This window comes from Macrosteles quadrilineatus, unplaced genomic scaffold (assembly GCF_028750875.1).
Source record: "Macrosteles quadrilineatus isolate MER2022 unplaced genomic scaffold, UCM_ALF_1.0 Scaffold_2__2_contigs__length_208266976, whole genome shotgun sequence".
Classification (NCBI taxonomy): Eukaryota; Metazoa; Arthropoda; class Insecta; order Hemiptera; family Cicadellidae; genus Macrosteles; species Macrosteles quadrilineatus.
Genome location: NW_026542595.1, coordinates 105,056,492 through 105,071,493, shown reverse-complemented (window position 1 = coordinate 105,071,493; position 15,002 = coordinate 105,056,492). Strand labels below are relative to the sequence as shown.

The following is a 15,002-nucleotide window of genomic DNA, read 5'->3' as shown; positions in this document are numbered from 1 at the left end:
AACTGTAAATTTTTCCTTTAAACTTAATTTAGGAGCTCAATTAATAATGAAAAATACATAAAAACGTCTAAAACTAGACTAAGTCGCTCCCTTGAATTTACTATAGTAACTTTATGTTACTTCTAAAAATATTATTTTTATAAACATTAATAAAGCATTCTTTTTCACGTAATTTCGTCTAGATGTATTTCAAAATATAAATAAGTATGTCCAAACTCAAAGACTGTTTTTCGTAGAAATTCACTCTGCTAAGTATGCATTTAAATTAAAGTAGAAAATGAAGACTTGGATAAAATGTAACTACTTTAGGAGAAATACTTTGGAACTTTTTCAAGAATGTTTGGAACGATATTAAAAATGTATGATACGAATGCATTTGAGATATTGCCTCAAATGCGGCGTCCTTTTCAGAAATGACATTCCTTATTAGATTACACCATCGGTTTTCTTCTATGTTTACTCTCGAAATGGAATTATATTATGAGAAAGAAAGTGAGTTATAGATAAGTCCGTAATACGGTGAAACGTTTTCTCCCTGGCAAAACATAAATAAATGTTTAGGAAAACTCTGAACGTAGTTTCACTGTAGGAAGTTTTAGCAATCATTGGTGGTTTGGGAGTGTTATGAAGCAAATTTCACAATGAACGCAGAAAACATCTATAAAATTGAAGTGGGTTTTTTTTTATTAAAAACGAAAATTTAATTCTTAGGAAAAGTGAAGAGTAGGAAGTTTGATCGAAATGTTTTTGATTTATTGAGAGGGTTAAGCTGCAGATTTCACAATGCATTTCACTAACAAATATGGTGTACGTGCCAACACACGTTTAATATTTTAGGAGTTAAACTTTTTACTAACTAGGTAAAATTTGGTTCAAAATGAAAATTTGATACTAAATTAATAGATATTGTAATTTATGTTTGACTTTACAAATGAATTATTCAGGAAGTCAGCTCTAGAACCAAACTCAAGATGAATTATTGAAAAGAGGTGGATTTTGGACGATCCATAAAAGATAATATGTTGAATTTGACGATCAGTAGTATTGCAAGAGCTGTTTTTTCTTTTTTCTAAGTTATATTTGCTTCAATCATAATCAACTGAAAGTTTGTTTCTACGTCCAATTTCAAATCCGTAATGAACCGTTTTATACGCAGGCACTCATAAAACCTAGAATAGAAATAAAACCTTTATGAATGTTTGGAAATAAACATTTACACTACATATATGTCCGTACAAGAATAGTGAAGTAGCAGATATGCAACCAAGATAGCGAGATTGTGGGTTCGAATCCAGGTGTTACCACTTAAAATTTAACAGTTATATCCATATTTACATTGAAATGTTGGGCTTAAGAGATCTCCCTCTGAGTTCTAAACAAAAAGCATTGTACACGTATAACAGCTATTGATGAAATACATTCCTTTTGAAACACTTTTTAATCAAAAACAAACTATGATGCAGTGTTATATTAATAGTCATCATATTCATCTGGGCCGATATTCACTAACTCATAAGCCTGGAATCAAGTTAAGCGATGTTAATGAAATCAACGGTCAATCAGTCCCAACATAGGCTATGACGTAGTTGTGGCAATATTTAGCCGATATCCAATATGTGACCAATTTGCCGATATGTGAAATATGTGTGTGTGTGTGTGTGTGGGTGTGTTCATCTGTCGTAGCATTGAACGGTATTTTCAGACATGCAATTCCACTTAATAATCCATTCAAATTCTGTGGTAAGCGAAATGTGAGAAAAATTAATAGTGATAATAAATCTAAATCAATAAATAAGGTTACCTTCGTCAATCAGCTCAGAAGTTGAAACATTGTTACGGCCGTTTCAGCATATCCATGCCATCATCAGACGTTCAGCCTAAGTGGCGTCGTTAATATACAAAAACACAAACTGTCACACGCGACGTACACATACATAAACATAAACGGGGGTTTTTTACTAAACAGGCCTGTTGATTAGACATATCCGCACAAGAGCAAGTAGCTGACTCCAGTAGCTGAGTAGTGTCAGCTACTTGCTCTTGTGCGGATATGTCTAATCATCAGGCCTGTTTAGTAAAAAACCCCCGTTTATGTTTATGTATGTGTACGTCGCGTGTGACAGTTTGTGTTTTTGTATATAAACGACGCCACTTAGGCTGAACGTCTGATGATGGCATGGATATGCTGAAACGGCCGTAACAATGTTTCAACTTCTATGAGCTTGACGAAGGTAACCTTATTTATTGATTTAGTCACAAGATCAGCTCAGGGGCTAAAAAATATGGATTTTAATGATAATAAATCGTTATTATTTTACATTACGTAGCCTGGAAACCGACGTTAGATACATTTTCCCTAGGATTATAGACTTTTTCCGGGTCTTCTGTTTACATTACTTCAGGTTAGACCTAGAAGTTGTGGCATTATCACTTAAATAAAATCAATTGGTGATTGGTGGAATTTGAACCCGGGACCTAAGAGGCCGAAGTCCCGCGCTACCAATAGACCATTACACTCCCCTTTAGATACACATCACCATTTGTTAGTGCAAAATATACATATGAACTATCTTAGGAATATACTCTACAAAATACAGGGTGGGGCAATGAAAGCGCCCCAATTTATAAGCAGTACAAACTCAATAATATTCACCCTATGGATATAAATAGCACATCAAAACACAGCTTATCTTTTGCCATTTTAACTTAACAAAGTCATTTTTACATTTCTTGAGAACGAAATCCTGCAAGTGACGTCCTTGTCCTACTTGATATTAGGCACTTGAAAACTCCATCAAATACTCCTCCTGCATTTCTTCAGGAATCACTTAAGTTTTGGGACAATTCTTAGCTTCGGTTCAAGTAAATCTGTGGGGTGACTTTGAAAAACCTCGAACTTCAAGTAGCTTATTAGAAACCCCCCCCCCCCCTTCCAAACAAAGGAGCCAACGTAAAGCTTTCAACAACAGCTTCCTGGTAAATCTCTTTGGACTTTGAGTTACTGCGACTCGCACTCTTTCAACATTTGCTGATGTACAAAGAGTTTTGTGGGACCCACCGATTATTTTTAAGGTTTAAGCGTTTATCCTAAATAATTTTACCCAGTTCACCATTGTTTTCCAATCTGGTACAGTGCCATGTTGACCAAGGATGGAATGTGGTCCAAACAATCTCTGGGTTTTTGCACTAGAACCACTATTTTAAAAATAGGTTTGCACATCAAAATCTCATTGTTAATAGCCTCGGGCATAATATTTACTAAAATGGTATAGTTTAATTGATGTTTTAAGCACAGCTGATCATTCGTTGTTGCAACGATTAACATGTGACAGCTAAAACAAATTGTGGCGTTCTCATTGCCCCACCCTGTATATAGTGACATCTATAAACGAGTTTGAATATATTTTTTGTTATAATTAGCCTATTCCGCTGTTAGGATTAAATTGTTTCCATAGTTATACCAAATAACTGTGTTATTGTATTGAGGTTGTTAGAGCACATAATTGCTGTTTTGTACAATTTTGTAGTATAGAATACATTGAGCAGTGTTGAAAAATGTATTTATTATGTCCAGAAACATATACAAAAACAAACCATATAGTGACCAAAAGGTATTTTAAAATCTGCGCAACTAGGAATAGTCATTTGGCTAAAAAAATGTGTAACCAATACATTTTTTAGTCCCAGTCAAACTATAATTTTTTATCTTCGATTTATATTACACAAAAAACAATCCGTTTCATTATAAAACTCATCACACAAAACTCATGTTTTATAACGCTTGCACTCATTACACAGCGCTCAGTCTGCACTGAATAACAAAACCTTGTCAGTGTCACTTAACGAACAAAGGTGCAAACTAATCCGAGGTGTTACTTGTTAATTTAAACGCGATGAGAACGTTGTGTGGGTGTGGAAACGTGCGATTCTCATTAAATCTTTGTGAGCTGTCCCCACTCGACCCGGCTCGTTTCAAATAGCGTGTGAATTTAATTTTCACGTAATTATTTTTGTGGTGACTATTTCTTTATAATTTAGTAGATGAAATTTCTTTTTCACCATACTATGATGTTTTTAGCTGTTTTACATACGTTAATTGGTAGCTCAGAGTTACGTTTTGCTGGCCATGCCAGCTGTCATCGTCATTTGGGGACCGATCAGGTTTTTACATCCCTTCGGCAGGAAAATCAGCTGCCCGCTTACTTTCTTAAAACATAAATGCATATTAAATACACAATCAGTATCCAAAGTATTGCAATAGACTTGGTTTTTGTCACGGCTGCCTAGCAACTGTTTATTATTGTTTTTGCTGATTCCTCAAATTATTTCTTCACATAACCTTAAAGTTGTAGTTGTGTTGACTATTAGTGTGCATGATTATTGGGGTGAATAGTGGTAATAGGATAAGTGCGGTGAAACATATCGTTAGTACCATGGACCGAAATGGTTTTGTAGCTCTCGGTCGTTTTAAGTTCACGACTTCGCCTCGAACTTAACTATCTCGAGCCGGCAAAACCTCATTTTCGGCCCTAGGTACGAAATATACTATTTCATAACGCCAAAAGGGTGTTTTTTTATACGATGATGAGCGATTAATGACTAATAAATAGGTTATAGCACTGACTATGATTAGCTGTTGTTTAGCTAGGACATTTTATGAAATTCATCAAATACAACGGTTTGAAAGGCCCTTTAATACTTCAAAAACGAACTTTTCGCAGAATAGAACCGGCAACCTTATGATTTCTAGGTGGAAACTACATCAAGTTGGCTTCATTTCGGTCCATTTCGTGGAAATACCCCTTATCTAAAAATAATACACAATCCTACGGCAGAAGGATACGCACATATTGGAAATATTGGACACATTGTATATTGGATATCGGCTAAATATTGCCCACAACTACGTCACAGCATGTTGGGACTGATTGACCGTTGATTTCATTAACATCGTTTAACATAGTTAAAGGCTTACGAGTTAGTGAATATCAGTCCTGATGGATATGAAGACTACATGAATATAACCACGGCCCCGCGTCATAGTTTGGTTCTGATTTTAAGGTGATTCAAAATGAATGTATTACAGTACTTCAATGTCAATTCAATTCTGTTCTACAAGGTGAGCACTTTTTCGTATAAAAAGCCATGCGATTTTGCGACTATCGTTCGTTACTCTGTCGAATCACGACATCATCTATACCTTCAATTCGTTTGTAGTTGTCGTTGTCGTTTGTCACATCTGTCAGAGGCTATTGTGTTAGAGACGAAATGAGAGCCAGATATCATTCTATTATAAAATTACCTAACCTATCTAACCAAACTTGCTGATAATGAAAAAAAATCTAATGAAGGTTTACAAATCGAAAAAAATAGTCCTGCCCATAAAACAAATTATAAATGCCTCAAATTGTAACAAAAGATGTACAGTTAAGAAGTAATCACATTCTAAGCAAAATTGTTGACAAAAGTTAATGTCACCGGTTGGAATTCGATCTGATTACCTCTTGGACATGAGCCGAATACTTTATCCACTACACTACGAACACCGATGGCAGCACTTCACATCGTTGCAGTAATGGTGTTCATTATATTAATTCAACTATGAATCGATTGAATCAAACCCATTTGTCCGAAATAAAAACGATACCTAGTATTTCGATATTGAACCGATAGTACACGGCGTTTTCGTACGAAAATTTGATCACCGTTATACAATTTTTTTTGTTTATAATTCAGAGATCTTTTTAACCTAAATTTTCATGGTAAATATGATGTCGTATAACGTATCAAACGATAAAAAGGCAGAATATTTTTAGTTATGACTGCAAATTACTGACAGGTTTCAAATCAGAGAACCAGAACGCAAAACTACAACATCGCCTACTTGGTTAGATAGCCGCTCCCAACTGAGCCAACGACTTCACTAGTCTTGTACGGACCTTTTCTAAGGATCGAATCGGCGACCTTATAATTAGAAACTACATCCATTCATGTTCTCAATTGTGTCTTATGATCAAACGCATTTTCTTTTTGATTTTATGAGGGAATTAAAATTGATTTTCAAACTTTTACTAAGCGGATAGTATAAGACTACATTGTCGAATTACATTTTACTTTTGTTGATTTAAATGCATGTTTATTTAGGAAACTAGGTCTTGAATTTATTGACCTGTTATTACGAAGTAGAAAATATCTAACGGAATTTACACTAAAAAGAATTGAGTTCGATAGTTTCTACAGCTACCCTACAATAAAAAACGCTTGCACCCGAGCAATGTTTAGGTAGTCAACAAAAACATTGTTAAAACCCTTACTGTCAGACGGCTTCAGGAATCGGAAAGCCGAATGGATGTCAAATTACCCAGTCGGAAATCACAGGTATTCTGTATCGTAGGCAGAATCAGAGAGAGAGAATCTAACTTAGTTTACTGACAAAAAACGTTCGCAGTTCGCGATTTCGTTGTCATGCCGGGAACACTGTTGATTCACTAAACAAAAACACAATTGCTTGTGAAATTTGCAAGGTAAAGTTGTCCAATGTTTGGAACTAACTCCGTGAGTTTTTTTATTATCAACAAGGTTTGCTTTTTTGGATGTCTAATGTTTCAAATGGAAAATAGGTTCGAAATACCCCAGCTATAAAAATTAATAATTCACACCCCCCCCCCCCCCCAGCGCAAAAGATTTAAGTTTTAACTTTAAATCGGAAACTGTCAACTTTTTGGTTTCAGTTGGAAAAGGAAACAATAGATATGCTGTTTTCAAACCAAGAACTATTAAAAAATAATCGTTCCGAGGAAACCGAATGAATGTGAGAGCTAAAGTAATTTCGATATCGTAAAGGAGCAATGTTGAGGCGTATACATGCTATAGTTTTTTGTTCAGAATTTGTCAAATTTCTGTACTGTATGACGATCCAACATTTTATTTCAAAGAAAATTTACCAAGAAATATGCAAAGAAGTGAAAATAAGATGTACTGCGTATGTTAAGCCCCCTGAATGGAAAAGAAGCCCTTCGATTTAAAAGAAATTATTAAAAATGTCGTAGTTCCTTATATCAAACCAGACAAAAATGTTCACACTCTAATTGAACGTCAAAAAACTAAACGAAGTAGCATTCGTATAGAGAAATGTATTAACATGACGATTATTTACATTAAATTCCCAACACAAAAACACTTCTACACGGTTTAGTCAAAACTAACTTCTAATTCAATCTCCAAGTGATGAGATTAGATTCAATCAAGTTACACGATCCATTGTAGTTATCTTCTGATACCCTACAGCAAGAAGTGTACCAAGATGCGTCACTAGTGCTAGTGTTTGAACAAGACATTGGTGTACATCAAGACAACATGCTCGGGCTGCCAGCAGCTGCTAGCACGGCGAGCGTCGCTACACTACAACCCCCTTCCATCGACGCCACCACAGGCAAGTTACCACTGCAGGGTCTAGGTGTAACGCTTAATATAACTATTTCAAGAAGGATTGATACTTTAAAACACATAGTAAATATTAAGTAGAGCTTTATGGTGGAAAAACTTTGATTTGTTAAATTGAAATTGTACTATATATATTTTTAATAAATAAAATATGTACTTTAAATAAATTTATGGAGGTTTGTTAAATGATTTAATCTACTGTTGCCTTGGATAGGAAGTATTAGGTATAAAAGATGTATAGCATAAAGAATCAACATTTTTTGACATAAGGCTCTACTTAATTAATAAAATATTATAAGTCAAGTTTTTTTATTCCAAAATAACAAAAATACATTGAATTTAAAAAGTCACGTTACAACAGTGAAAGATAAAATTCTATTGATTGAGGTAACATGCTTAAATTTACTTTAAAGTACAGTACAGGTAAAAATGATATAAAATATTTTTGGATTACCTGGTATACTGGGTGTTAAAATAACCCCCAAAGCCTCATCCCTTCGTTCAAACATGGGTCCTTTGTGAATTTTTCAAAAAAATAAAAATAAAAAATCGTAAACGCTGGGTGCAACCAACTAGTTTATTGATCGTGCATTAATTGCGCCAAAGAGTTCCTTAACTGCGCCAAGCCCTTAAAAGGTCTCAAAAAAGTTCCTTTGTTGAGCCAAGCCCAAGCCAGGTGTAGTAGGGGTGGAGTTGACGGCAGAAGGAATGTCCTTGTTTACATGTCATCCTGATCAAACCTAACTTAACCTAACCTTCTCAATTATACGGTCAAAGAGAACCGGTAACCTACTCTAGTCAAAGAGGGCCGCCACTTGGTGCAGTTAATGAACGTATTGGGTGGCTCCCTGGAGTAGTTGGCGCAATTCAGTAACCTGACTCAGGTTAGTTGGCGCAATCGATGCCCGCATAGTTTATTAGTTATGGAGAACAATGTTTGTTTTAAAGGATCTTATGTAATCGTGATCACTTTTTTGACTCGAATCCTCTCATTCCCAAAAACCACATTCAAGTTATAAATAATAAGGCGGATACCCTATAAAATGAAGGGGAGAGAAATTCGTTGTAAATATATTTGATCATAAAAAAACATTTTTATGTAGGAAGTAGCACGAAATGTGTTTATGTAACTCAAAACCAGTGGTTGCTTTGGGAGTACACCAGGTAATTTAAACTTGTTGTTTATGTAAAGTAATTTTGAACGTATAACACGATTAAAGTTTTGCCCTTATATCTTGTGGTTTTTCATCTAAAAGATTTTACGATGCAATGTTTCATCAATCATCCAAAACTTTGAAGAATTGAAGTAATTTTGTTAACATCTATAAATTAACTTTTTAAGTGCTAGCACTGAAAATAATATTAAAGTTCCATTAAAATGGTATTTTATGTTGTAACTTTATAGTTATCAAAAATATTTTTACTTGCATGGCATATAATATATTTTTAGATTATCTTTAGATGTAACTTATAGTATTGTGTAAAGCAATAACCATTGACCAGATGTGTGCAACTTCCATTTGTTTATAGATTTAGTGATGATTCCGATATGATTAATTCTAAGGCGTTTTAGTTATTGATAACTAGTGGGTCATTTGTGATTAATAAATTATTATATTAATGTTTAAGTAAACAAATTTATTGGATGTTTCAATAAACTCTTCAAGGATCAACTGCTTTTACGAATATTTTATCAATCCATGAAAAGTGCGTTGAATTTCAATGCTCAGTGTTATATAATGAAACAGACAAAATACCTGCAGTAACCACTGTTTTAAATAAATATTCTTAGTAAGAGCTGTAGCACTGTGTAGACCAGTGCCTCAAGTATTTAGTATTTAATGTATATGATGATAAAACCGAAGCACATACTTCTAAGTTGAAACGACTACTTCACAGTTGAGGCCTATTCATTTTTATTGTCGATAAAGATTTAGCGTATATTCATTGAACAATTTGGGAGTAATGTATGTGTATTTCATTTCCGCTAGAAAATAATTTAGCGAAACAAATTGCTTTAGTTTGGATTTTGAATCAAATCTACTTAGTACACAAAATTCACTGCAGAACAAGAAAATAAAATATAAAACATAAAACAAATAGAATACACTTCTTTCATATTCTACTAAATTAACTCTATGTATACATTAATGTATTTTCGATCATACCAAAATTTTGAAAGTGTGATGGTTATTTTTTATCGTTAAATATTATAAATTTTTCAAAGGAAAACTTAAATTAAAACTTAAGTTTTCATTTAAAATACAAATTTAAGTTTTCCTTTCAAATGTAAATTTAAGTTTTCCTTAACCTCGCCTATATTTAAAATAGTATCGAGATACTTGTCGTTCGGGTCTAATGATGATTGCAGTGTCCATTTGAAATCAATTACTATTTAACATATTTATTATTTACTGTCTTCTACGTTAACTGTTCAGGTGTAAATAAATGTTTTAAGTATTTTTAGGAGATTTTGAATTTACCTTCCTCAAAAATATTAGTAAAAGTAAGACTTTGGAAAAATCATATGCAATTTCTTATCAAATATAACCTTAAATTTCAAATTCAACAAAATATCCAAGAATGAATGTGATTAACACTGTAATCAAAGTAAAGGGTAAAGGGAACTTGGTGTCCAATATACCACAAAATGATTACACGGATAAAGACCACACCTTTGAACGGCTCATATTACAAACTTTTGTAATTCAGAACCCTTTGTCGATGGAATATCAGGCAACCCGTGTAGGAGGGCCTTAATCTAATATTTTGAAGGGTTTCGTTCCACAGTTGTGGAAAATATATCTCGTCGTCTCATCCATTCAGGTTTAAAACTCCGCTTCCTTTTTTGTGTGAAGAAAAGTAATTTATTTTCTTGTATATTATATATTGTTTGAATGATTGAAATTTTAACTATCTATCATTCTTAGATAGTATAACTTTATGGAAATGGTTTTGTATAGAATAAATCACCTCCAACGTCAGGATAGTTTTATATTATTTTTATTAAACGTTAAATTTTACTTTAAAATCAGTCCAGCAGTTCCTGCTTCAAATAAAAACATATTCCTATATATTGGAGAACTTTTTTTTATAGAAAATCCCCATACGACTATCTATGCTTCTGACTCTCCCTACAAGCTACTCTACCCATAAGGCTAGACCTTTCTTATTTTTCATAACCAAAGATTCTTATTTTTTATGATTCATATTAAGGCAGAAAAACGAGTTACGTGCGAATTATAAGAAGAATGAAAATAAAAAAATGGGGTTAGAATGGCATGACATATACTTGTTAATTTTTATCTTCGGCCTGAATTATATTATTTTCAGTTTTTTCAGGAAGGAATTATATTTCAGTTCAAGTTTACAAAAATACTATGCTAGCTGTATCTAGGATGGTTACGGAGATAATAATGCTTTTTACAAAAATATTAGTTTACTAGTTGGTAAAACTAACTTTTGACAGTCTGGATGGCATAGTTGGGAAAGTTAGTCAAAAATTCTAACTAGTTAGAAGTTATAAGTTATAAGTTAGTCCCGTGAAAAGTAACTGATAGAAGTTATAAGTTAGTTAGTTTAAAAAGTAACTGATAGAAGTTATTAGTTAGTTGAAAAACTAACTGATAGAAAATAAAGTTAGTTTTAGTTTTCACTGGGCAGTTGTTTTTAAGTATTTTTCTTTTTAATGTCACATCTTGGTTACTAATATATACTATAATATGAGTAAAGATTGCGCAAGATATGATTTTAAAAATGCTCCTACGATTTCCTCCAATTTCAATGCTATTGAAAATTGCTTGTATAATACATTTGCATTGTATGATGTCTTACTAACCAAAGGGATAATTACGACTGTTCAAAAACATTAAGTGTTTTATTGCAAAACAATATACACTGACATTGAACTAAAAATCTAAAGGAAATGCCAAGAAGATTTGTATTTTTCGACGATGCACCACCACACGAATTGATGCGTTATTACACCATCCCGTAATTATAGTTGCAACGTTCCACGATCCCAGTGACTTATAATGCAATAACGGTCGTCAGATAACAGGATGTTATGTATCATGAGTTTTATATTGATTGAAGCTTATTGTGGACATTTTATAGATTAATCGTCCAAATTTAAAAGTTTTGTAGACTAAATTGAGGATAAATGGATGTCTAACAAAAACGAATTGACTTTACTACTTAATTAATCATAGTAAGACTGAAATTTGTAGGCTTATGAGCTCTATTTTTTACCTCTTGAACAAATCAAACCCCTCGAGCAAGATCGGTCCCCTGGTACTTGTGTTTTAATCAAACATTGTCACATTTATTTACATTACTACAACATAAACAAATGACATAAAACTTGTCAGATACATCAACTAAGACAATGTTTTGACACTTGAGATGATATATCAATCACCAAACAAACATTTCCCCTTCCCACCCATCAGTGCTTGGGGTGTTGATAATGGCCGTCACTACCCTTCCACAGGCCCACTGCATTCCAAAGCAACTGGACTTTGACTTTCTCTTTCCCCACCCCCCGCGTTGTTTGTCTACAAGGGCACTGACCTTTCACGGCCGCACGCAACCCTCACTGATCACGTGAAATAAATAATCAGTATTTGAGATGCTTCCGCATAATTGGGAAAGTTAGTTGAAAATTCTAACTAGTTAGAAGTTATTAGTTAGTCCCGTAAAAAGTAACTGATAGAAGTTATTAGTTAGTTAATTTAAAAACAAACTAATAAAATAGAAGTTAGCCAAAAAAACTAATGAATAGTGCTATTCGATAGAATTTCTATTCGTTATTCCCAAGTATGCTGGATGGTAATAATTCACAAGAAATAATAATGCTTAAAAAACTTAAGTAAAACAAATAGTTTTTATTATTTGCATAAATTGCAACAAGTGTGGTCTCATTAGACATTTTGAAGTGTTTAGATTTCAAATTTAAAATATAAACATATGCATATGTTGAATTATCATACGGTTATTTTTTTACGATTTGGTTGGCATTTGATCTTTAAATAGGCCTACTGTTAATTTTGTTGGGACGGTAAACAGTGTAACACAAATAAATGACATAACATTGAAATATATAATAATCCAAACATGTTTTCCTCACTAAAGTCTATCTAAGAAAACTTTATCTTGCACCCTGTGAGAATCCAAGCCGTATTTGTTGCTGTTGACAAACTGTGTACCTCATTTGAAATGTACCCCTCCCACACCAGGATATGTGTGGTTATTCAACAAGTCGAGGCTGAGATTGCCGCGTTTCTCAGTGAGACTTGTGCCTTTCTCACGGCTTTATTTAAAATTCGTTTTAACTTTTAGTTCCCCTTTTGGATTGACTGTGAGACACAATTTGACATAAACAAATTTTTGAACTATGCAGTACTCAAAGCACACTTCCTTATAGATCTAACATTTTTATATTTGAATAAAACTGTACCATGTGACACTTGTGTGTTTTTGTTGATTAATAATTTTTTTTTGTTATCAAACTTTGAATTATTTGGTTTAAATTAAACATTTTACTTGTAGGGGCTACAGTAAATACTATTTCGATTATTGTCTACAAATATATGCAACTATACATTGGTTTAATTACAAGAGGCAGCTGAAAATTACTAATTGGGAAGTTAACTTTATGTTCAAAACGTCTCACAAAATATTATTTAGTATTAATTATGTTACCAAAAGTGCAGTAAAATTTGAATTTGTTCATTGTTGTTATTCCTGTTGATTATACAGAACATTTCAGGCTTTGAAATAGTTAATTTACAATAAAATGTTTGATATAATCCTGACATAATACAAGGCGATTCTAGTGATAGCATTATGTGATCAAGATAAGGCTTTGTATAGATTGTCTTTTGATAGATAACAAAAAATGAATGGTCGTTTGAAAATCAACATTTATGCTGTCCTCTTATAAAAAAAGACAAATTTCCACAAGTTCCAATAAAAGAGGAATTGTTAAAAGGTAACCAAAAATAAATTTAATTTTTCAAGTTTACAATTTACTATACCATTCATATCAACCAAGAAGCAACCTATTTATACTCCTAACTCGCTCCGGACAGAATTGAATCCATGGACGCAAAACATGGAAAACGCGATTTTCTTAAAAATACTCAGAGTGCACTTCATGTCGGATCAAAGTCAACAATCTATCGACCGACCTACCTCTGATATGGAGAGACAGACCTCAACCCCAAGAGTGGGTGTGACTATAGGGGGGGGGGTAATGGGGGGAAGGGAGAGGGATTTTCATTTTGTGACAGAGGGCCTCATCTGTTCCAACAATATATCGATATCATTCTGTCACTTTTATTGCTGGAGTATAAACCAGCAATATGAATTGTAGATTTGACAAGCTGTGGATTGGTTCCCGTATGTACTTTGTTGTTTCAGTTTTTTAACATCCTTGGTAGTTTGGCTGGTTTCGACGTGGTAAAGTCAAAATTGTGTGACTTATACGTAAATAAGTAAATCGAATTAAAAAGATTAATTTTGTGGTTGATGTTTTATACGAATATTGTCGCCAAATTAGTTATTTGGATAATTTTCTTTACCTGTATAATGCGCGAATTTCGTTTTAGCTCTAATCAATGCTAACTTATTTACGGGGTACTTAACAGTTTTATTTCTTATGCCCTATCCTCACATCCTAGGACGCTAGACTGTATTTAGGAATCATTTAATACATTATTACTTTGGGCCATGCCTAGAGGATCGTAGCTTTATCACATAAATAAAGTATTTTTGTGATTAGCGGTATTTGAGCCTCGGACCCTGTGTACCGAAACATCGCGCTCTGCCACCAGATCGCTCCCTCAAGTAATTCATAGTTTTTCATTCCTGACTAAAAATAGCCGTCTTGTTGTAGGATTGAAATAAATGAAACAATTGAAATTTACAGCCACAATCTGACACATTAACGATCACACAATGAGAACTATAAAGCTTAACACTTGGCGTAACGAAAGCCTACCTAGTGTTATAAATGCTCAGATTTAAAGCACGTGCTTTTATTGCCGAAAATATTACGCTTTGGAACTGGTGCTATATTAATATTTCTCTTACTTTTGTCATAACTGATATAATTTCTCATTCAAAATATTGGAAATGCATTACACACTGGATATCCTTCGTTTTGGAATCCGGTTATGAAAATTTTCTATCTAGTATTCAAAATCAATTAAAATATATTTTGTTACTTAAATCTCTTCTCCGCCATAGCGAAAACTCAATATTTTTAACATTTTCAATTATGAAATCATTTTTCTTTCTATCAAGATTACGACGAATCTAAAAAGAATATGTGATTAATGAAGTATAGTCTATGCTAGAGGAAGATTTTACTTTACGGCATTGTTAGCATTGATGTTACAAGAAAAAATGGTTACCAGTATTTTCAGCAATGTTTAATTAAACTTTTCCAAGAGAAAGGTAAGTAATGTCCCTAAAAATAAAACCCTAGGTGGAGAAAAATGAATTCAAGCCCTTGAACACTATCAAGATTAAGAAAAGAATAATTTAATTGATAT

The 15,002-nt window shown here is 33.2% G+C and overlaps 1 protein-coding gene across 11 annotated transcripts in view; it reads left to right on the top strand.

The window, feature by feature from the left end:
• The window catches only part of LOC128985492 (eye-specific diacylglycerol kinase-like), a 319,947-nt gene that overhangs the window by 13,008 nt on the left and 291,937 nt on the right, over window positions 1–15,002 (top strand). For 10 of the 11 annotated variants that reach the window (XR_008490033.1, XM_054405036.1, XM_054405029.1 and 7 more), the window contains exon 2: window positions 7,288–7,432. The gene's annotated coding sequence lies outside the window, so the exon portion shown is untranslated. Of the gene's footprint in view, window positions 1–7,266; window positions 7,433–15,002 lie in introns of all 11 variants that reach the window. The other variant, XM_054405028.1, reaches the window with a different exon arrangement.